At 48.3% G+C, this 19,783-nt stretch overlaps 1 protein-coding gene and 50 non-coding genes across 51 annotated transcripts in view; 1 reads left to right on the top strand and 50 right to left on the bottom strand.

Moving 5' to 3' along the window:
* LOC136666265 (ninjurin-1-like) overlaps window positions 1–19,783 on the top strand; it is a 226,383-nt gene that overhangs the window by 45,039 nt on the left and 161,561 nt on the right. The window lies entirely within an intron of this gene.
* trnaa-ugc (transfer RNA alanine (anticodon UGC)) lies at window positions 191–262 on the bottom strand. The gene has a single exon. It is a non-coding gene; the product is annotated as a tRNA-Ala (tRNA).
* On the bottom strand, window positions 720–791 carry trnaa-cgc (transfer RNA alanine (anticodon CGC)). Its single transcript has one exon. It is a non-coding gene; the product is annotated as a tRNA-Ala (tRNA).
* On the bottom strand, window positions 1,060–1,131 carry trnat-ugu (transfer RNA threonine (anticodon UGU)). The gene has a single exon. It is a non-coding gene; the product is annotated as a tRNA-Thr (tRNA).
* Window positions 1,336–1,407, bottom strand: trnat-cgu (transfer RNA threonine (anticodon CGU)). Its single transcript has one exon. It is a non-coding gene; the product is annotated as a tRNA-Thr (tRNA).
* On the bottom strand, window positions 1,748–1,819 carry trnaa-ugc (transfer RNA alanine (anticodon UGC)). The gene has a single exon. It is a non-coding gene; the product is annotated as a tRNA-Ala (tRNA).
* trnaa-cgc (transfer RNA alanine (anticodon CGC)) lies at window positions 2,277–2,348 on the bottom strand. Its single transcript has one exon. It is a non-coding gene; the product is annotated as a tRNA-Ala (tRNA).
* Window positions 2,617–2,688, bottom strand: trnat-ugu (transfer RNA threonine (anticodon UGU)). Its single transcript has one exon. It is a non-coding gene; the product is annotated as a tRNA-Thr (tRNA).
* On the bottom strand, window positions 2,893–2,964 carry trnat-cgu (transfer RNA threonine (anticodon CGU)). Its single transcript has one exon. It is a non-coding gene; the product is annotated as a tRNA-Thr (tRNA).
* Window positions 3,301–3,376, bottom strand: trnaa-ugc (transfer RNA alanine (anticodon UGC)). The gene has a single exon. It is a non-coding gene; the product is annotated as a tRNA-Ala (tRNA).
* Window positions 3,834–3,905, bottom strand: trnaa-cgc (transfer RNA alanine (anticodon CGC)). Its single transcript has one exon. It is a non-coding gene; the product is annotated as a tRNA-Ala (tRNA).
* trnat-ugu (transfer RNA threonine (anticodon UGU)) lies at window positions 4,174–4,245 on the bottom strand. Its single transcript has one exon. It is a non-coding gene; the product is annotated as a tRNA-Thr (tRNA).
* On the bottom strand, window positions 4,450–4,521 carry trnat-cgu (transfer RNA threonine (anticodon CGU)). The gene has a single exon. It is a non-coding gene; the product is annotated as a tRNA-Thr (tRNA).
* On the bottom strand, window positions 4,862–4,933 carry trnaa-ugc (transfer RNA alanine (anticodon UGC)). The gene has a single exon. It is a non-coding gene; the product is annotated as a tRNA-Ala (tRNA).
* trnaa-cgc (transfer RNA alanine (anticodon CGC)) lies at window positions 5,391–5,462 on the bottom strand. The gene has a single exon. It is a non-coding gene; the product is annotated as a tRNA-Ala (tRNA).
* On the bottom strand, window positions 5,731–5,802 carry trnat-ugu (transfer RNA threonine (anticodon UGU)). The gene has a single exon. It is a non-coding gene; the product is annotated as a tRNA-Thr (tRNA).
* Window positions 6,007–6,078, bottom strand: trnat-cgu (transfer RNA threonine (anticodon CGU)). Its single transcript has one exon. It is a non-coding gene; the product is annotated as a tRNA-Thr (tRNA).
* trnaa-ugc (transfer RNA alanine (anticodon UGC)) lies at window positions 6,419–6,490 on the bottom strand. Its single transcript has one exon. It is a non-coding gene; the product is annotated as a tRNA-Ala (tRNA).
* trnaa-cgc (transfer RNA alanine (anticodon CGC)) lies at window positions 6,948–7,019 on the bottom strand. Its single transcript has one exon. It is a non-coding gene; the product is annotated as a tRNA-Ala (tRNA).
* On the bottom strand, window positions 7,288–7,359 carry trnat-ugu (transfer RNA threonine (anticodon UGU)). Its single transcript has one exon. It is a non-coding gene; the product is annotated as a tRNA-Thr (tRNA).
* On the bottom strand, window positions 7,564–7,635 carry trnat-cgu (transfer RNA threonine (anticodon CGU)). The gene has a single exon. It is a non-coding gene; the product is annotated as a tRNA-Thr (tRNA).
* trnaa-ugc (transfer RNA alanine (anticodon UGC)) lies at window positions 7,976–8,047 on the bottom strand. The gene has a single exon. It is a non-coding gene; the product is annotated as a tRNA-Ala (tRNA).
* On the bottom strand, window positions 8,505–8,576 carry trnaa-cgc (transfer RNA alanine (anticodon CGC)). Its single transcript has one exon. It is a non-coding gene; the product is annotated as a tRNA-Ala (tRNA).
* Window positions 8,845–8,916, bottom strand: trnat-ugu (transfer RNA threonine (anticodon UGU)). Its single transcript has one exon. It is a non-coding gene; the product is annotated as a tRNA-Thr (tRNA).
* trnat-cgu (transfer RNA threonine (anticodon CGU)) lies at window positions 9,121–9,192 on the bottom strand. Its single transcript has one exon. It is a non-coding gene; the product is annotated as a tRNA-Thr (tRNA).
* Window positions 9,533–9,604, bottom strand: trnaa-ugc (transfer RNA alanine (anticodon UGC)). Its single transcript has one exon. It is a non-coding gene; the product is annotated as a tRNA-Ala (tRNA).
* trnaa-cgc (transfer RNA alanine (anticodon CGC)) lies at window positions 10,062–10,133 on the bottom strand. The gene has a single exon. It is a non-coding gene; the product is annotated as a tRNA-Ala (tRNA).
* On the bottom strand, window positions 10,402–10,473 carry trnat-ugu (transfer RNA threonine (anticodon UGU)). Its single transcript has one exon. It is a non-coding gene; the product is annotated as a tRNA-Thr (tRNA).
* Window positions 10,678–10,749, bottom strand: trnat-cgu (transfer RNA threonine (anticodon CGU)). Its single transcript has one exon. It is a non-coding gene; the product is annotated as a tRNA-Thr (tRNA).
* Window positions 11,090–11,161, bottom strand: trnaa-ugc (transfer RNA alanine (anticodon UGC)). Its single transcript has one exon. It is a non-coding gene; the product is annotated as a tRNA-Ala (tRNA).
* Window positions 11,619–11,690, bottom strand: trnaa-cgc (transfer RNA alanine (anticodon CGC)). Its single transcript has one exon. It is a non-coding gene; the product is annotated as a tRNA-Ala (tRNA).
* Window positions 11,959–12,030, bottom strand: trnat-ugu (transfer RNA threonine (anticodon UGU)). The gene has a single exon. It is a non-coding gene; the product is annotated as a tRNA-Thr (tRNA).
* On the bottom strand, window positions 12,647–12,718 carry trnaa-ugc (transfer RNA alanine (anticodon UGC)). The gene has a single exon. It is a non-coding gene; the product is annotated as a tRNA-Ala (tRNA).
* On the bottom strand, window positions 13,176–13,247 carry trnaa-cgc (transfer RNA alanine (anticodon CGC)). Its single transcript has one exon. It is a non-coding gene; the product is annotated as a tRNA-Ala (tRNA).
* Window positions 13,516–13,587, bottom strand: trnat-ugu (transfer RNA threonine (anticodon UGU)). The gene has a single exon. It is a non-coding gene; the product is annotated as a tRNA-Thr (tRNA).
* On the bottom strand, window positions 13,792–13,863 carry trnat-cgu (transfer RNA threonine (anticodon CGU)). Its single transcript has one exon. It is a non-coding gene; the product is annotated as a tRNA-Thr (tRNA).
* On the bottom strand, window positions 14,204–14,275 carry trnaa-ugc (transfer RNA alanine (anticodon UGC)). Its single transcript has one exon. It is a non-coding gene; the product is annotated as a tRNA-Ala (tRNA).
* trnaa-cgc (transfer RNA alanine (anticodon CGC)) lies at window positions 14,733–14,804 on the bottom strand. Its single transcript has one exon. It is a non-coding gene; the product is annotated as a tRNA-Ala (tRNA).
* On the bottom strand, window positions 15,073–15,144 carry trnat-ugu (transfer RNA threonine (anticodon UGU)). The gene has a single exon. It is a non-coding gene; the product is annotated as a tRNA-Thr (tRNA).
* trnat-cgu (transfer RNA threonine (anticodon CGU)) lies at window positions 15,349–15,420 on the bottom strand. Its single transcript has one exon. It is a non-coding gene; the product is annotated as a tRNA-Thr (tRNA).
* trnaa-ugc (transfer RNA alanine (anticodon UGC)) lies at window positions 15,761–15,832 on the bottom strand. The gene has a single exon. It is a non-coding gene; the product is annotated as a tRNA-Ala (tRNA).
* On the bottom strand, window positions 16,290–16,361 carry trnaa-cgc (transfer RNA alanine (anticodon CGC)). Its single transcript has one exon. It is a non-coding gene; the product is annotated as a tRNA-Ala (tRNA).
* Window positions 16,630–16,701, bottom strand: trnat-ugu (transfer RNA threonine (anticodon UGU)). Its single transcript has one exon. It is a non-coding gene; the product is annotated as a tRNA-Thr (tRNA).
* On the bottom strand, window positions 17,042–17,113 carry trnaa-ugc (transfer RNA alanine (anticodon UGC)). Its single transcript has one exon. It is a non-coding gene; the product is annotated as a tRNA-Ala (tRNA).
* Window positions 17,571–17,642, bottom strand: trnaa-cgc (transfer RNA alanine (anticodon CGC)). The gene has a single exon. It is a non-coding gene; the product is annotated as a tRNA-Ala (tRNA).
* Window positions 17,911–17,982, bottom strand: trnat-ugu (transfer RNA threonine (anticodon UGU)). The gene has a single exon. It is a non-coding gene; the product is annotated as a tRNA-Thr (tRNA).
* trnat-cgu (transfer RNA threonine (anticodon CGU)) lies at window positions 18,187–18,258 on the bottom strand. The gene has a single exon. It is a non-coding gene; the product is annotated as a tRNA-Thr (tRNA).
* On the bottom strand, window positions 18,599–18,670 carry trnaa-ugc (transfer RNA alanine (anticodon UGC)). Its single transcript has one exon. It is a non-coding gene; the product is annotated as a tRNA-Ala (tRNA).
* Window positions 19,128–19,199, bottom strand: trnaa-cgc (transfer RNA alanine (anticodon CGC)). Its single transcript has one exon. It is a non-coding gene; the product is annotated as a tRNA-Ala (tRNA).
* On the bottom strand, window positions 19,468–19,539 carry trnat-ugu (transfer RNA threonine (anticodon UGU)). The gene has a single exon. It is a non-coding gene; the product is annotated as a tRNA-Thr (tRNA).
* Window positions 19,744–19,783, bottom strand: part of trnat-cgu (transfer RNA threonine (anticodon CGU)) — a 72-nt gene continuing 32 nt past the window's right edge. The window contains exon 1 of the tRNA in view: window positions 19,744–19,783. This exon is cut by the window's right edge and continues 32 nt beyond it. This is a non-coding gene — a tRNA (tRNA-Thr).

Below are 19,783 nucleotides of genomic sequence, written 5' to 3' on the forward strand. Positions count from 1 at the left end.
TTGCCACGATGATGAATAGGAGAAAGGACTATGCTAAGGAGGTGCCCTGTAAACAAGCACATGCTAGGTTGGACTTGTTAACAGGAAGCAGCACATGTATGCTTCAGAACGTTGAGGGATACGAGCGGACGATGTCTGCGTTGCGCGTTACAATTAACCATAAAGCAGATGCACGGCTGACCAAACAGCATGGAGATGCAGGGGATCGAACCCTGGACCTCATACATGCAAAGCATGCGCTCTACCACTGAGCTACATCCCCAACTGGCAAACGGTTGGGCTGCATGAACTGTGAGCTAATGTCGGAGCTCAAGTAATTCTTAATTCTCCTAAGAAATCTGACAAGTACGCTAGAGGCATTTTAGGTGTGTTTTATTTTTCTTTCTCTTTCCGCCACCTTAAAAAATTCATGGGCAGGGATCAAAGTCAGGATCTTAGCTTGACAAGTAAGACGTCTTATGACTTGGCCATCGTGCGTCCGGTTGTAACATCTAACTAGGCAGGACCCTTAGGGCAAATCTGTCTCTAAGAAGCTGAAGGAAAAAAAAAAACACCACAAAATTCTTACACAGGTAAATGATGAAGCCTGCTAAGAGGAATGAGAGTTCTGGCGCTCTAAGAAAATAATGCTGTAGGGGCAGAGAACGCTTTGTTCGAGGTTGCCATAACAGCGGGCAACCTTTGCACTGCCGGGTTCTCCATACATAAAGCTGCCTGCTTGGAGATGCTGGGGATTGAACCCAGGACCTCATACATGCGAAGCATGCGCTCTACCAATGAGCTACATCCCCTGTACGGGGCGTGAGAGAGGATAAAACCAGGGAAAGTACGCCGAGACGCAGGGGAGTGAAGGTTGCACGGCATGCGTGCAAAGCACTCCGTCTAGAGCTGAGGGGTTTGGTTTTATTTCTATCTTTTTTTTTATTTTTTACACCTCAAGAGACATGTGCGTGAACTGCACTGGCTGGAGTTACGGCTGAGGCAAAGTCTTCTTCTTACAACAACTGTTATTGCTACGTAGGCTTTTGTTTCCGTTTCTCGGCATGCGTTCTTTAAAAAAGGCACGAACGGGAATTGAACCCGTGATCTTCGGTTTACAAGACCGACGCCTTGCCACTTGGCCACCGCGCCCTGGCCTGTGCTCATTCTTTGTGCGGAAAATTTGGGACAACCAAACGGCACCTTCCTGCCTAGCAGACGGAAGAACGAAGCTGCAAAACGCAGCAAAGGTCACGGAGATTTCACTCGCGCTTTTGCCAAACTGCTACGTCTGTATCGGAACGCAGAGTTTTTCAGAACAGCGTTGGCTTATGGTCCCCATCCATGTCAAAGGAAAGGCACGGACGGGGGTTGAACCCATGATCTTCGGTTTACGAGACCGACGCCTTGCCACTTGGCCACCATGCCTAGCGTAAACGGTGATGAGCCGGCTCGAAGCTGCATATTTCAAATAGCTTTTTAAAACACGAAACTGACATTCTTTTTACGCTGGACACTGAACCCAAGACCTCAAACATGCAGTGAATGTGCTGTATCGCGGAGCTACATCTCCAGTGCTTGCCACGATGATGAATAGGAGAAAGGACTATGCTAAGGAGGTGCCCTGTAAACAAGCACATGCTAGGTTGGACTTGTTAACAGGAAGCAGCACATGTATGCTTCAGAACGTTGAGGGATACGAGCGGACGATGTCTGCGTTGCGCGTTACAATTAACCATAAAGCAGATGCACGGCTGACCAAACAGCATGGAGATGCAGGGGATCGAACCCTGGACCTCATACATGCAAAGCATGCGCTCTACCACTGAGCTACATCCCCAACTGGCAAACGGTTGGGCTGCATGAACTGTGAGCTAATGTCGGAGCTCAAGTAATTCTTAATTCTCCTAAGAAATCTGACAAGTACGCTAGAGGCATTTTAGGTGTGTTTTATTTTTCTTTCTCTTTCCGCCACCTTAAAAAATTCATGGGCAGGGATCAAAGTCAGGATCTTAGCTTGACAAGTAAGACGTCTTATGACTTGGCCATCGTGCGTCCGGTTGTAACATCTAACTAGGCAGGACCCTTAGGGCAAATCTGTCTCTAAGAAGCTGAAGGAAAAAAAAAAACACCACAAAATTCTTACACAGGTAAATGATGAAGCCTGCTAAGAGGAATGAGAGTTCTGGCGCTCTAAGAAAATAATGCTGTAGGGGCAGAGAACGCTTTGTTCGAGGTTGCCATAACAGCGGGCAACCTTTGCACTGCCGGGTTCTCCATACATAAAGCTGCCTGCTTGGAGATGCTGGGGATTGAACCCAGGACCTCATACATGCGAAGCATGCGCTCTACCACTGAGCTACATCCCCTGTACGGGGCGTGAGAGAGGATAAAACCAGGGAAAGTACGCCGAGACGCAGGGGAGTGAAGGTTGCACGGCATGCGTGCAGAGCACTCCGTCTAGAGCTGAGGGGTTTGGTTTTATTTCTATCTTTTTTTTTATTTTTTACACCTCAAGAGACATGTGCGTGAACTGCACTGGCTGGAGTTACGGCTGAGGCAAAGTCTTCTTCTTACAACAACTGTTATTGCTACGTAGGCTTTTGTTTCCGTTTCTCGGCATGCGTTCTTTAAAAAAGGCACGAACGGGAATTGAACCCGTGATCTTCGGTTTACAAGACCGACGCCTTGCCACTTGGCCACCGCGCCCTGGCCTGTGCTCATTCTTTGTGCGGAAAATTTGGGACAACCAAACGGCACCTTCCTGCCTAGCAGACGGAAGAACGAAGCTGCAAAACGCAGCAAAGGTCACGGAGATTTCACTCGCACTTTTGCCAAACTGCTACGTCTGTATCGGAACGCAGAGTTTTTCAGAACAGCGTTGGCTTATGGTCCCCATCCATGTCAAAGGAAAGGCACGGACGGGGGTTGAACCCATGATCTTCGGTTTACGAGACCGACGCCTTGCCACTTGGCCACCATGCCTAGCGTAAACGGTGATGAGCCGGCTCGAAGCTGCATATTTCAAATAGCTTTTTAAAACACGAAACTGACATTCTTTTTACGCTGGACACTGAACCCAAGACCTCAAACATGCAGTGAATGTGCTGTATCGCGGAGCTACATCTCCAGTGCTTGCCACGATGATGAATAGGAGAAAGGACTATGCTAAGGAGGTGCCCTGTAAACAAGCACATGCTAGGTTGGACTTGTTAACAGGAAGCAGCACATGTATGCTTCAGAACGTTGAGGGATACGAGCGGACGATGTCTGCGTTGCGCGTTACAATTAACCATAAAGCAGATGCACGGCTGACCAAACAGCATAGAGATGCAGGGGATCGAACCCTGGACCTCATACATGCAAAGCATGCGCTCTACCACTGAGCTACATCCGCAACTGGCAAACGGTTGGGCTGCATGAACTGTGAGCTAATGTCGGAGCTCAAGTAATTCTTAATTCTCCTAAGAAATCTGACAAGTACGCTAGAGGCATTTTAGGTGTGTTTTATTTTTCTTTCTCTTTCCGCCACCTTAAAAAATTCATGGGCAGGGATCAAAGTCAGGATCTTAGCTTGACAAGTAAGACGTCTTATGACTTGGCCATCGTGCGTCCGGTTGTAACATCTAACTAGGCAGGACCCTTAGGGCAAATCTGTCTCTAAGAAGCTGAAGGAAAAAAAAAAACACCACAAAATTCTTACACAGGTAAATGATGAAGCCTGCTAAGAGGAATGAGAGTTCTGGCGCTCTAAGAAAATAATGCTGTAGGGGCAGAGAACGCTTTGTTCGAGGTTGCCATAACAGCGGGCAACCTTTGCACTGCCGGGTTCTCCATACATAAAGCTGCCTGCTTGGAGATGCTGGGGATTGAACCCAGGACCTCATACATGCGAAGCATGCGCTCTACCACTGAGCTACATCCCCTGTACGGGGCGTGAGAGAGGATAAAACCAGGGAAAGTACGCCGAGACGCAGGGGAGTGAAGGTTGCACGGCATGCGTGCAAAGCACTCCGTCTAGAGCTGAGGGGTTTGGTTTTATTTCTATCTTTTTTTTTATTTTTTACACCTCAAGAGACATGTGCGTGAACTGCACTGGCTGGAGTTACGGCTGAGGCAAAGTCTTCTTCTTACAACAACTGTTATTGCTACGTAGGCTTTTGTTTCCGTTTCTCGGCATGCGTTCTTTAAAAAAGGCACGAACGGGAATTGAACCCGTGATCTTCGGTTTACAAGACCGACGCCTTGCCACTTGGCCACCGCGCCCTGGCCTGTGCTCATTCTTTGTGCGGAAAATTTGGGACAACCAAACGGCACCTTCCTGCCTAGCAGACGGAAGAACGAAGCTGCAAAACGCAGCAAAGGTCACGGAGATTTCACTCGCGCTTTTGCCAAACTGCTACGTCTGTATCGGAACGCAGAGTTTTTCAGAACAGCGTTGGCTTATGGTCCCCATCCATGTCAAAGGAAAGGCACGGACGGGGGTTGAACCCATGATCTTCGGTTTACGAGACCGACGCCTTGCCACTTGGCCACCATGCCTAGCGTAAACGGTGATGAGCCGGCTCGAAGCTGCATATTTCAAATAGCTTTTTAAAACACGAAACTGACATTCTTTTTACGCTGGACACTGAACCCAAGACCTCACACATGCAGTGAATGTGCTGTATCGCGGAGCTACATCTCCAGTGCTTGCCACGATGATGAATAGGAGAAAGGACTATGCTAAGGAGGTGCCCTGTAAACAAGCACATGCTAGGTTGGACTTGTTAACAGGAAGCAGCACATGTATGCTTCAGAACGTTGAGGGATACGAGCGGACGATGTCTGCGTTGCGCGTTACAATTAACCATAAAGCAGATGCACGGCTGACCAAACAGCATGGAGATGCAGGGGATCGAACCCTGGACCTCATACATGCAAAGCATGCGCTCTACCACTGAGCTACATCCCCAACTGGAAAACGGTTGGGCTGCATGAACTGTGAGCTAATGTCGGAGCTCAAGTAATTCTTAATTCTCCTAAGAAATCTGACAAGTACGCTAGAGGCATTTTAGGTGTGTTTTATTTTTCTTTCTCTTTCCGCCACCTTAAAAAATTCATGGGCAGGGATCAAAGTCAGGATCTTAGCTTGACAAGTAAGACGTCTTATGACTTGGCCATCGTGCGTCCGGTTGTAACATCTAACTAGGCAGGACCCTTAGGGCAAATCTGTCTCTAAGAAGCTGAAGGAAAAAAAAAAACACCACAAAATTCTTACACAGGTAAATGATGAAGCCTGCTAAGAGGAATGAGAGTTCTGGCGCTCTAAGAAAATAATGCTGTAGGGGCAGAGAACGCTTTGTTCGAGGTTGCCATAACAGCGGGCAACCTTTGCACTGCCGGGTTCTCCATACATAAAGCTGCCTGCTTGGAGATGCTGGGGATTGAACCCAGGACCTCATACATGCGAAGCATGCGCTCTACCACTGAGCTACATCCCCTGTACGGGGCGTGAGAGAGGATAAAACCAGGGAAAGTACGCCGAGACGCAGGGGAGTGAAGGTTGCACGGCATGCGTGCAGAGCACTCCGTCTAGAGCTGAGGGGTTTGGTTTTATTTCTATCTTTTTTTTTATTTTTTACACCTCAAGAGACATGTGCGTGAACTGCACTGGCTGGAGTTACGGCTGAGGCAAAGTCTTCTTCTTACAACAACTGTTATTGCTACGTAGGCTTTTGTTTCCGTTTCTCGGCATGCGTTCTTTAAAAAAGGCACGAACGGGAATTGAACCCGTGATCTTCGGTTTACAAGACCGACGCCTTGCCACTTGGCCACCGCGCCCTGGCCTGTGCTCATTCTTTGTGCGGAAAATTTGGGACAACCAAACGGCACCTTCCTGCCTAGCAGACGGAAGAACGAAGCTGCAAAACGCAGCAAAGGTCACGGAGATTTCACTCGCGCTTTTGCCAAACTGCTACGTCTGTATCGGAACGCAGAGTTTTTCAGAACAGCGTTGGCTTATGGTCCCCATCCATGTCAAAGGAAAGGCACGGACGGGGGTTGAACCCATGATCTTCGGTTTACGAGACCGACGCCTTGCCACTTGGCCACCATGCCTAGCGTAAACGGTGATGAGCCGGCTCGAAGCTGCATATTTCAAATAGCTTTTTAAAACACGAAACTGACATTCTTTTTACGCTGGACACTGAACCCAAGACCTCAAACATGCAGTGAATGTGCTGTATCGCGGAGCTACATCTCCAGTGCTTGCCACGATGATGAATAGGAGAAAGGACTATGCTAAGGAGGTGCCCTGTAAACAAGCACATGCTAGGTTGGACTTGTTAACAGGAAGCAGCACATGTATGCTTCAGAACGTTGAGGGATACGAGCGGACGATGTCTGCGTTGCGCGTTACAATTAACCATAAAGCAGATGCACGGCTGACCAAACAGCATGGAGATGCAGGGGATCGAACCCTGGACCTCATACATGCAAAGCATGCGCTCTACCACTGAGCTACATCCCCAACTGGCAAACGGTTGGGCTGCATGAACTGTGAGCTAATGTCGGAGCTCAAGTAATTCTTAATTCTCCTAAGAAATCTGACAAGTACGCTAGAGGCATTTTAGGTGTGTTTTATTTTTCTTTCTCTTTCCGCCACCTTAAAAAATTCATGGGCAGGGATCAAAGTCAGGATCTTAGCTTGACAAGTAAGACGTCTTATGACTTGGCCATCGTGCGTCCGGTTGTAACATCTAACTAGGCAGGACCCTTAGGGCAAATCTGTCTCTAAGAAGCTGAAGGAAAAAAAAAAACACCACAAAATTCTTACACAGGTAAATGATGAAGCCTGCTAAGAGGAATGAGAGTTCTGGCGCTCTAAGAAAATAATGCTGTAGGGGCAGAGAACGCTTTGTTCGAGGTTGCCATAACAGCGGGCAACCTTTGCACTGCCGGGTTCTCCATACATAAAGCTGCCTGCTTGGAGATGCTGGGGATTGAACCCAGGACCTCATACATGCGAAGCATGCGCTCTACCACTGAGCTACATCCCCTGTACGGGGCGTGAGAGAGGATAAAACCAGGGAAAGTACGCCGAGACGCAGGGGAGTGAAGGTTGCACGGCATGCGTGCAGAGCACTCCGTCTAGAGCTGAGGGGTTTGGTTTTATTTCTATCTTTTTTTTAATTTTTTACACCTCAAGAGACATGTGCGTGAACTGCACTGGCTGGAGTTACGGCTGAGGCAAAGTCTTCTTCTTACAACAACTGTTATTGCTACGTAGGCTTTTGTTTCCGTTTCTCGGCATGCGTTCTTTAAAAAAGGCACGAACGGGAATTGAACCCGTGATCTTCGGTTTACAAGACCGACGCCTTGCCACTTGGCCACCGCGCCCTGGCCTGTGCTCATTCTTTGTGCGGAAAATTTGGGACAACCAAACGGCACCTTCCTGCCTAGCAGACGGAAGAACGAAGCTGCAAAACGCAGCAAAGGTCACGGAGATTTCACTCGCGCTTTTGCCAAACTGCTACGTCTGTATCGGAACGCAGAGTTTTTCAGAACAGCGTTGGCTTATGGTCCCCATCCATGTCAAAGGAAAGGCACGGACGGGGGTTGAACCCATGATCTTCGGTTTACGAGACCGACGCCTTGCCACTTGGCCACCATGCCTAGCGTAAACGGTGATGAGCCGGCTCGAAGCTGCATATTTCAAATAGCTTTTTAAAACACGAAACTGACATTCTTTTTACGCTGGACACTGAACCCAAGACCTCAAACATGCAGTGAATGTGCTGTATCGCGGAGCTACATCTCCAGTGCTTGCCACGATGATGAATAGGAGAAAGGACTATGCTAAGGAGGTGCCCTGTAAACAAGCACATGCTAGGTTGGACTTGTTAACAGGAAGCAGCACATGTATGCTTCAGAACGTTGAGGGATACGAGCGGACGATGTCTGCGTTGCGCGTTACAATTAACCATAAAGCAGATGCACGGCTGACCAAACAGCATGGAGATGCAGGGGATCGAACCCTGGACCTCATACATGCAAAGCATGCGCTCTACCACTGAGCTACATCCCCAACTGGAAAACGGTTGGGCTGCATGAACTGTGAGCTAATGTCGGAGCTCAAGTAATTCTTAATTCTCCTAAGAAATCTGACAAGTACGCTAGAGGCATTTTAGGTGTGTTTTATTTTTCTTTCTCTTTCCGCCACCTTAAAAAATTCATGGGCAGGGATCAAAGTCAGGATCTTAGCTTGACAAGTAAGACGTCTTATGACTTGGCCATCGTGCGTCCGGTTGTAACATCTAACTAGGCAGGACCCTTAGGGCAAATCTGTCTCTAAGAAGCTGAAGGAAAAAAAAAAACACCACAAAATTCTTACACAGGTAAATGATGAAGCCTGCTAAGAGGAATGAGAGTTCTGGCGCTCTAAGAAAATAATGCTGTAGGGGCAGAGAACGCTTTGTTCGAGGTTGCCATAACAGCGGGCAACCTTTGCACTGCCGGGTTCTCCATACATAAAGCTGCCTGCTTGGAGATGCTGGGGATTGAACCCAGGACCTCATACATGCGAAGCATGCGCTCTACCACTGAGCTACATCCCCTGTACGGGGCGTGAGAGAGGATAAAACCAGGGAAAGTACGCCGAGACGCAGGGGAGTGAAGGTTGCACGGCATGCGTGCAGAGCACTCCGTCTAGAGCTGAGGGGTTTGGTTTTATTTCTATCTTTTTTTTTATTTTTTACACCTCAAGAGACATGTGCGTGAACTGCACTGGCTGGAGTTACGGCTGAGGCAAAGTCTTCTTCTTACAACAACTGTTATTGCTACGTAGGCTTTTGTTTCCGTTTCTCGGCATGCGTTCTTTAAAAAAGGCACGAACGGGAATTGAACCCGTGATCTTCGGTTTACAAGACCGACGCCTTGCCACTTGGCCACCGCGCCCTGGCCTGTGCTCATTCTTTGTGCGGAAAATTTGGGACAACCAAACGGCACCTTCCTGCCTAGCAGACGGAAGAACGAAGCTGCAAAACGCAGCAAAGGTCACGGAGATTTCACTCGCGCTTTTGCCAAACTGCTACGTCTGTATCGGAACGCAGAGTTTTTCAGAACAGCGTTGGCTTATGGTCCCCATCCATGTCAAAGGAAAGGCACGGACGGGGGTTGAACCCATGATCTTCGGTTTACGAGACCGACGCCTTGCCACTTGGCCACCATGCCTAGCGTAAACGGTGATGAGCCGGCTCGAAGCTGCATATTTCAAATAGCTTTTTAAAACACGAAACTGACATTCTTTTTACGCTGGACACTGAACCCAAGACCTCAAACATGCAGTGAATGTGCTGTATCGCGGAGCTACATCTCCAGTGCTTGCCACGATGATGAATAGGAGAAAGGACTATGCTAAGGAGGTGCCCTGTAAACAAGCACATGCTAGGTTGGACTTGTTAACAGGAAGCAGCACATGTATGCTTCAGAACGTTGAGGGATACGAGCGGACGATGTCTGCGTTGCGCGTTACAATTAACCATAAAGCAGATGCACGGCTGACCAAACAGCATGGAGATGCAGGGGATCGAACCCTGGACCTCATACATGCAAAGCATGCGCTCTACCACTGAGCTACATCCCCAACTGGAAAACGGTTGGGCTGCATGAACTGTGAGCTAATGTCGGAGCTCAAGTAATTCTTAATTCTCCTAAGAAATCTGACAAGTACGCTAGAGGCATTTTAGGTGTGTTTTATTTTTCTTTCTCTTTCCGCCACCTTAAAAAATTCATGGGCAGGGATCAAAGTCAGGATCTTAGCTTGACAAGTAAGACGTCTTATGACTTGGCCATCGTGCGTCCGGTTGTAACATCTAACTAGGCAGGACCCTTAGGGCAAATCTGTCTCTAAGAAGCTGAAGGAAAAAAAAAAACACCACAAAATTCTTACACAGGTAAATGATGAAGCCTGCTAAGAGGAATGAGAGTTCTGGCGCTCTAAGAAAATAATGCTGTAGGGGCAGAGAACGCTTTGTTCGAGGTTGCCATAACAGCGGGCAACCTTTGCACTGCCGGGTTCTCCATACATAAAGCTGCCTGCTTGGAGATGCTGGGGATTGAACCCAGGACCTCATACATGCGAAGCATGCGCTCTACCACTGAGCTACATCCCCTGTACGGGGCGTGAGAGAGGATAAAACCAGGGAAAGTACGCCGAGACGCAGGGGAGTGAAGGTTGCACGGCATGCGTGCAGAGCACTCCGTCTAGAGCTGAGGGGTTTGGTTTTATTTCTATCTTTTTTTTTATTTTTTACACCTCAAGAGACATGTGCGTGAACTGCACTGGCTGGAGTTACGGCTGAGGCAAAGTCTTCTTCTTACAACAACTGTTATTGCTACGTAGGCTTTTGTTTCCGTTTCTCGGCATGCGTTCTTTAAAAAAGGCACGAACGGGAATTGAACCCGTGATCTTCGGTTTACAAGACCGACGCCTTGCCACTTGGCCACCGCGCCCTGGCCTGTGCTCATTCTTTGTGCGGAAAATTTGGGACAACCAAACGGCACCTTCCTGCCTAGCAGACGGAAGAACGAAGCTGCAAAACGCAGCAAAGGTCACGGAGATTTCACTCGCGCTTTTGCCAAACTGCTACGTCTGTATCGGAACGCAGAGTTTTTCAGAACAGCGTTGGCTTATGGTCCCCATCCATGTCAAAGGAAAGGCACGGACGGGGGTTGAACCCATGATCTTCGGTTTACGAGACCGACGCCTTGCCACTTGGCCACCATGCCTAGCGTAAACGGTGATGAGCCGGCTCGAAGCTGCATATTTCAAATAGCTTTTTAAAACACGAAACTGACATTCTTTTTACGCTGGACACTGAACCCAAGACCTCAAACATGCAGTGAATGTGCTGTATCGCGGAGCTACATCTCCAGTGCTTGCCACGATGATGAATAGGAGAAAGGACTATGCTAAGGAGGTGCCCTGTAAACAAGCACATGCTAGGTTGGACTTGTTAACAGGAAGCAGCACATGTATGCTTCAGAACGTTGAGGGATACGAGCGGACGATGTCTGCGTTGCGCGTTACAATTAACCATAAAGCAGATGCACGGCTGACCAAACAGCATGGAGATGCAGGGGATCGAACCCTGGACCTCATACATGCAAAGCATGCGCTCTACCACTGAGCTACATCCCCAACTGGCAAACGGTTGGGCTGCATGAACTGTGAGCTAATGTCGGAGCTCAAGTAATTCTTAATTCTCCTAAGAAATCTGACAAGTACGCTAGAGGCATTTTAGGTGTGTTTTATTTTTCTTTCTCTTTCCGCCACCTTAAAAAATTCATGGGCAGGGATCAAAGTCAGGATCTTAGCTTGACAAGTAAGACGTCTTATGACTTGGCCATCGTGCGTCCGGTTGTAACATCTAACTAGGCAGGACCCTTAGGGCAAATCTGTCTCTAAGAAGCTGAAGGAAAAAAAAAAACACCACAAAATTCTTACACAGGTAAATGATGAAGCCTGCTAAGAGGAATGAGAGTTCTGGCGCTCTAAGAAAATAATGCTGTAGGGGCAGAGAACGCTTTGTTCGAGGTTGCCATAACAGCGGGCAACCTTTGCACTGCCGGGTTCTCCATACATAAAGCTGCCTGCTTGGAGATGCTGGGGATTGAACCCAGGACCTCATACATGCGAAGCATGCGCTCTACCACTGAGCTACATCCCCTGTACGGGGCGTGAGAGAGGATAAAACCAGGGAAAGTACGCCGAGACGCAGGGGAGTGAAGGTTGCACGGCATGCGTGCAGAGCACTCCGTCTAGAGCTGAGGGGTTTGGTTTTATTTCTATCTTTTTTTTAATTTTTTACACCTCAAGAGACATGTGCGTGAACTGCACTGGCTGGAGTTACGGCTGAGGCAAAGTCTTCTTCTTACAACAACTGTTATTGCTACGTAGGCTTTTGTTTCCGTTTCTCGGCATGCGTTCTTTAAAAAAGGCACGAACGGGAATTGAACCCGTGATCTTCGGTTTACAAGACCGACGCCTTGCCACTTGGCCACCGCGCCCTGGCCTGTGCTCATTCTTTGTGCGGAAAATTTGGGACAACCAAACGGCACCTTCCTGCCTAGCAGACGGAAGAACGAAGCTGCAAAACGCAGCAAAGGTCACGGAGATTTCACTCGCGCTTTTGCCAAACTGCTACGTCTGTATCGGAACGCAGAGTTTTTCAGAACAGCGTTGGCTTATGGTCCCCATCCATGTCAAAGGAAAGGCACGGACGGGGGTTGAACCCATGATCTTCGGTTTAAGAGACCGACGCCTTGCCACTTGGCCACCATGCCTAGCGTAAACGGTGATGAGCCGGCTCGAAGCTGCATATTTCAAATAGCTTTTTAAAACACGAAACTGACATTCTTTTTACGCTGGACACTGAACCCAAGACCTCAAACATGCAGTGAATGTGCTGTATCGCGGAGCTACATCTCCAGTGCTTGCCACGATGATGAATAGGAGAAAGGACTATGCTAAGGAGGTGCCCTGTAAACAAGCACATGCTAGGTTGGACTTGTTAACAGGAAGCAGCACATGTATGCTTCAGAACGTTGAGGGATACAAGCGGACGATGTCTGCGTTGCGCGTTACAATTAACCATAAAGCAGATGCACGGCTGACCAAACAGCATGGAGATGCAGGGGATCGAACCCTGGACCTCATACATGCAAAGCATGCGCTCTACCACTGAGCTACATCCCCAACTGGCAAACGGTTGGGCTGCATGAACTGTGAGCTAATGTCGGAGCTCAAGTAATTCTTAATTCTCCTAAGAAATCTGACAAGTACGCTAGAGGCATTTTAGGTGTGTTTTATTTTTCTTTCTCTTTCCGCCACCTTAAAAAATTCATGGGCAGGGATCAAAGTCAGGATCTTAGCTTGACAAGTAAGACGTCTTATGACTTGGCCATCGTGCGTCCGGTTGTAACATCTAACTAGGCAGGACCCTTAGGGCAAATCTGTCTCTAAGAAGCTGAAGGAAAAAAAAAAACACCACAAAATTCTTACACAGGTAAATGATGAAGCCTGCTAAGAGGAATGAGAGTTCTGGCGCTCTAAGAAAATAATGCTGTAGGGGCAGAGAACGCTTTGTTCGAGGTTGCCATAACAGCGGGCAACCTTTGCACTGCCGGGTTCTCCATACATAAAGCTGCCTGCTTGGAGATGCTGGGGATTGAACCCAGGACCTCATACATGCGAAGCATGCGCTCTACCACTGAGCTACATCCCCTGTACGGGGCGTGAGAGAGGATAAAACCAGGGAAAGTACGCCGAGACGCAGGGGAGTGAAGGTTGCACGGGATGCGTGCAGAGCACTCCGTCTAGAGCTGAGGGGTTTGGTTTTATTTCTATCTTTTTTTTTATTTTTTACACCTCAAGAGACATGTGCGTGAACTGCACTGGCTGGAGTTACGGCTGAGGCAAAGTCTTCTTCTTACAACAACTGTTATTGCTACGTAGGCTTTTGTTTCCGTTTCTCGGCATGCGTTCTTTAAAAAAGGCACGAACGGGAATTGAACCCGTGATCTTCGGTTTACAAGACCGACGCCTTGCCACTTGGCCACCGCGCCCTGGCCTGTGCTCATTCTTTGTGCGGAAAATTTGGGACAACCAAACGGCACCTTCCTGCCTAGCAGACGGAAGAACGAAGCTGCAAAACACAGCAAAGGTCACGGAGATTTCACTCGCGCTTTTGCCAAAATGCTACGTCTGTATCGGAACGCAGAGTTTTTCAGAACAGCGTTGGCTTATGGTCCCCATCCATGTCAAAGGAAAGGCACGGACGGGGGTTGAACCCATGATCTTCGGTTTACGAGACCGACGCCTTGCCACTTGGCCACCATGCCTAGCGTAAACGGTGATGAGCCGGCTCGAAGCTGCATATTTCAAATAGCTTTTTAAAACACGAAACTGACATTCTTTTTACGCTGGACACTGAACCCAAGACCTCAAACATGCAGTGAATGTGCTGTATCGCGGAGCTACATCTCCAGTGCTTGCCACGATGATGAATAGGAGAAAGGACTATGCTAAGGAGGTGCCCTGTAAACAAGCACATGCTAGGTTGGACTTGTTAACAGGAAGCAGCACATGCATGCTTCAGAACGTTGAGGGATACGAGCGGACGATGTCTGCGTTGCGCGTTACAATTAACCATAAAGCAGATGCACGGCTGACCAAACAGCATGGAGATGCAGGGGATCGAACCCTGGACCTCATACATGCAAAGCATGCGCTCTACCACTGAGCTACATCCCCAACTGGCAAACGGTTGGGCTGCATGAACTGTGAGCTAATGTCGGAGCTCAAGTAATTCTTAATTCTCCTAAGAAATCTGACAAGTACGCTAGAGGCATTTTAGGTGTGTTTTATTTTTCTTTCTCTTTCCGCCACCTTAAAAAATTCATGGGCAGGGATCAAAGTCAGGATCTTAGCTTGACAAGTAAGACGTCTTATGACTTGGCCATCGTGCGTCCGGTTGTAACATCTAACTAGGCAGGACCCTTAGGGCAAATCTGTCTCTAAGAAGCTGAAGGAAAAAAAAAAACACCACAAAATTCTTACACAGGTAAATGATGAAGCATGCTAAGAGGAATGAGAGTTCTGGCGCTCTAAGAAAATAATGCTGTAGGGGCAGAGAACGCTTTGTTCGAGGTTGCCATAACAGCGGGCAACCTTTGCACTGCCGGGTTCTCCATACATAAAGCTGCCTGCTTGGAGATGCTGGGGATTGAACCCAGGACCTCATACATGCGAAGCATGCGCTCTACCACTGAGCTACATCCCCTGTACGGGGCGTGAGAGAGGATAAAACCAGGGAAAGTACGCCGAGACGCAGGGGAGTGAAGGTTGCACGGCATGCGTGCAAAGCACTCCGTCTAGAGCTGAGGGGTTTGGTTTTATTTCTATCTTTTTTTTTATTTTTTACACCTCAAGAGACATGTGCGTGAACTGCACTGGCTGGAGTTACGGCTGAGGCAAAGTCTTCTTCTTACAACAACTGTTATTGCTACGTAGGCTTTTGTTTCCGTTTCTCGGCATGCGTTCTTTAAAAAAGGCACGAACGGGAATTGAACCCGTGATCTTCGGTTTACAAGACCGACGCCTTGCCACTTGGCCACCGCGCCCTGGCCTGTGCTCATTCTTTGTGCGGAAAATTTGGGACAACCAAACGGCACCTTCCTGCCTAGCAGACGGAAGAACGAAGCTGCAAAACGCAGCAAAGGTCAAGGAGATTTCACTCGCGCTTTTGACAAACTGCTACGTCTGTATCGGAACGCAGAGTTTTTCAGAACAGCGTTGGCTTATGGTCCCCATCCATGTCAAAGGAAAGGCACGGACGGGGGTTGAACCCATGATCTTCGGTTTACGAGACCGACGCCTTGCCACTTGGCCACCATGCCTAGCGTAAACGGTGATGAGCCGGCTCGAAGCTGCATATTTCAAATAGCTTTTTAAAACACGAAACTGACATTCTTTTTACGCTGGACACTGAACCCAAGACCTCACACATGCAGTGAATGTGCTGTATCGCGGAGCTACATCTCCAGTGCTTGCCACGATGATGAATAGGAGAAAGGACTATGCTAAGGAGGTGCCCTGTAAACAAGCACATGCTAGGTTGGACTTGTTAACAGGAAGCAGCACATGTATGCTTCAGAACGTTGAGGGATACGAGCGGACGATGTCTGCGTTGCGCGTTACAATTAACCATAAAGCAGATGCACGGCTGACCAAACAGCATGGAGATGCAGGGGATCGAACCCTGGACCTCATACATGCAAAGCATGCGCTCTACCACTGAGCTACATCCCCAACTGGCAAATGGTTGGGCTGCATGAACTGTGAGCTAATGTCGGAGCTCAAGTAATTCTTAATTCTCCTAAGAAATCTGACAAGTAGGCTAGAGGCATTTTAGGTGTGTTTTATTTTTCTTTCTCTTTCCGCCACCTTAAAAAATTCATGGGCAGGGATCAAAGTCAGGATCTTAGCTTGACAAGTAAGACGTCTTATGACTTGGCCATCGTGCGTCCGGTTGTAACATCTAACTAGGCAGGACCCTTAGGGCAAATCTGTCTCTAAGAAGCTGAAGGAAAAAAAAAAACACCACAAAATTCTTACACAGGTAAATGATGAAGCATGCTAAGAGGAATGAGAGTTCTGGCGCTCTAAGAAAATAATGCTGTAGGGGCAGAGAACGCTTTGTTCGAGGTTGCCATAACAGCGGGCAACCTTTGCACTGCCGGGTTCTCCATACATAAAGCTGCCTGCTTGGAGATGCTGGGGATTGAACCCAGGACCTCATACATGCGAAGCATGCGCTCTACCACTGAGCTACATGCCCTGTACGGGGCGTGAGAGAGGATAAAACCAGGGAAAGTACGCCGAGACGCAGGGGAGTGAAGGTTGCACGGCATGCGTGCAAAGCACTCCGTCTAGAGCTGAGGGGTTTGGTTTTATTTCTATCTTTTTTTTTATTTTTTACACCTCAAGAGACATGTGCGTGAACTGCACTGGCTGGAGTTACGGCTGAGGCAAAGTCTTCTTCTTACAACAACTGTTATTGCTACGTAGGCTTTTGTTTCCGTTTCTCGGCATGCGTTCTTTAAAAAAGGCACGAACGGGAATTGAACCCGTGATCTTCGGTTTACAAGACTGACGCCTTGCCACTTGGCCACCATGCCTAGCGTAAACGGTGATGAGCCGGCTCGAAGCTGCATATTTCAAATAGCTTTTTAAAACACGAAACTGACATTCTTTTTACGCTGGACACTGAACCCAAGACCTCACACATGCAGTGAATGTGCTGTATCGCGGAGCTACATCTCCAGTGCTTGCCACGATGATGAATAGGAGAAAGGACTATGCTAAGGAGGTGCCCTGTAAACAAGCACATGCTAGGTTGGACTTGTTAACAGGAAGCAGCACATGTATGCTTCAGAACGTTGAGGGATACGAGCGGACGATGTCTGCGTTGCGCGTTACAATTAACCATAAAGCAGATGCACGGCTGACCAAACAGCATGGAGATGCAGGGGATCGAACCCTGGACCTCATACATGCAAAGCATGCGCTCTACCACTGAGCTACATCCCCAACTGGCAAACGGTTGGGCTGCATGAACTGTGAGCTAATGTCGGAGCTCAAGTAATTCTTAATTCTCCTAAGAAATCTGACAAGTACGCTAGAGGCATTTTAGGTGTGTTTTATTTTTCTTTCTCTTTCCGCCACCTTAAAAAATTCATGGGCAGGGATCAAAGTCAGGATCTTAGCTTGACAAGTAAGACGTCTTATGACTTGGCCATCGTGCGTCCGGTTGTAACATCTAACTAGGCAGGACCCTTAGGGCAAATCTGTCTCTAAGAAGCTGAAGGAAAAAAAAAAACACCACAAAATTCTTACACAGGTAAATGATGAAGCATGCTAAGAGGAATGAGAGTTCTGGCGCTCTAAGAAAATAATGCTGTAGGGGCAGAGAACGCTTTGTTCGAGGTTGCCATAACAGCGGGCAACCTTTGCACTGCCGGGTTCTCCATACATAAAGCTGCCTGCTTGGAGATGCTGGGGATTGAACCCAGGACCTCATACATGCGAAGCATGCGCTCTACCACTGAGCTACATCCCCTGTACGGGGCGTGAGAGAGGATAAAACCAGGGAAAGTACGCCGAGACGCAGGGGAGTGAAGGTTGCACGGCATGCGTGCAAAGCACTCCGTCTAGAGCTGAGGGGTTTGGTTTTATTTCTATCTTTTTTTTTATTTTTTACACCTCAAGAGACATGTGCGTGAACTGCACTGGCTGGAGTTACGGCTGAGGCAAAGTCTTCTTCTTACAACAACTGTTATTGCTACGTAGGCTTTTGTTTCCGTTTCTCGGCATGCGTTCTTTAAAAAAGGCACGAACGGGAATTGAACCCGTGATCTTCGGTTTACAAGACCGACGCCTTGCCACTTGGCCACCGCGCCCTGGCCTGTGCTCATTCTTTGTGCGGAAAATTTGGGACAACCAAACGGAACCTTCCTGCCTAGCAGACGGAAGAACGAAGCTGCAAAACGCAGCAAAGGTCAAGGAGATTTCACTCTCGCTTTTGCCAAACTGCTACGTCTGTATCGGAACGCAGAGTTTTTCAGAACAGCGTTGGCTTATGGTCCCCATCCATGTCAAAGGAAAGGCACAGACGGGGGTTGAACCCATGATCTTCGGTTTACGAGACCGACGCCTTGCCACTTGGCCACCATGCCTAGCGTAAACGGTTATGAGCCGGCTCGAAGCTGCATATTTCAAATAGCTTTTTAAAACACGAAACTGACATTCTTTTTACGCTGGACACTGAACCCAAGACCTCACACATGCAGTGAATGTGCTGTATCGCGGAGCTACATCTCCAGTGCTTGCCACGATGATGAATAGGAGAAAGGACTATGCTAAGGAGGTGCCCTGTAAACAAGCACATGCTAGGTTGGACTTGTTAACAGGAAGCAGCACATGTATGCTTCAGAACGTTGAGGGATACGAGCGGACGATGTCTGCGTTGCGCGTTACAATTAACCATAAAGCAGATGCACGGCTGACCAAACAGCATGGAGATGCAGGGGATCGAACCCTGGACCTCATACATGCAAAGCATGCGCTCTACCACTGAGCTACATCCCCAACTGGCAAACGGTTGGGCTGCATGAACTGTGAGCTAATGTCGGAGCTCAAGTAATTCTTAATTCTCCTAAGAAATCTGACAAGTACGCTAGAGGCATTTTAGGTGTGTTTTATTTTTCTTTCTCTTTCCGCCACCTTAAAAAATTCATGGGCAGGGATCAAAGTCAGGATCTTAGCTTGACAAGTAAGACGTCTTATGACTTGGCCATCGTGCGTCCGGTTGTAACATCTAACTAGGCAGGACCCTTAGGGCAAATCTGTCTCTAAGAAGCTGAAGGAAAAAAAAAAACACCACAAAATTCTTACACAGGTAAATGATGAAGCATGCTAAGAGGAATGAGAGTTCTGGCGCTCTAAGAAAATAATGCTGTAGGGGCAGAGAACGCTTTGTTCGAGGTTGCCATAACAGCGGGCAACCTTTGCACTGCCGGGTTCTCCATACATAAAGCTGCCTGCTTGGAGATGCTGGGGATTGAACCCAGGACCTCATACATGCGAAGCATGCGCTCTACCACTGAGCTACATCCCCTGTACGGGGCGTGAGAGAGGATAAAACCAGGGAAAGTACGCCGAGACGCAGGGGAGTGAAGGTTGCACGGCATGCGTGCAAAGCACTCCGTCTAGAGCTGAGGGGTTTGGTTTTATTTCTATCTTTTTTTTTATTTTTTACACCTCAAGAGACATGTGCGTGAACTGCACTGGCTGGAGTTACGGCTGAGGCAAAGTCTTCTTCTTACAACAACTGTTATTGCTACGTAGGCTTTTGTTTCCGTTTCTCGGCATGCGTTCTTTAAAAAAGGCACGAACGGGAATTGAACCCGTGATCTTCGGTTTACAAGACCGACGCCTTGCCACTTGGCCACCGCGCCCTGGCCTGTGCTCATTCTTTGTGCGGAAAATTTGGGACAACCAAACGGCACCTTCCTGCCTAGCAGACGGAAGAACGAAGCTGCAAAACGCAGCAAAGGTCAAGGAGATTTCACTCGCGCTTTTGACAAACTGCTACGTCTGTATCGGAACGCAGAGTTTTTCAGAACAGCGTTGGCTTATGGTCCCCATCCATGTCAAAGGAAAGGCACGGACGGGGGTTGAACCCATGATCTTCGGTTTACG

This window comes from Hoplias malabaricus, chromosome 14 (genome assembly GCF_029633855.1).
Source record: "Hoplias malabaricus isolate fHopMal1 chromosome 14, fHopMal1.hap1, whole genome shotgun sequence".
NCBI classification, from domain to species: Eukaryota; Metazoa; Chordata; class Actinopteri; order Characiformes; family Erythrinidae; genus Hoplias; species Hoplias malabaricus.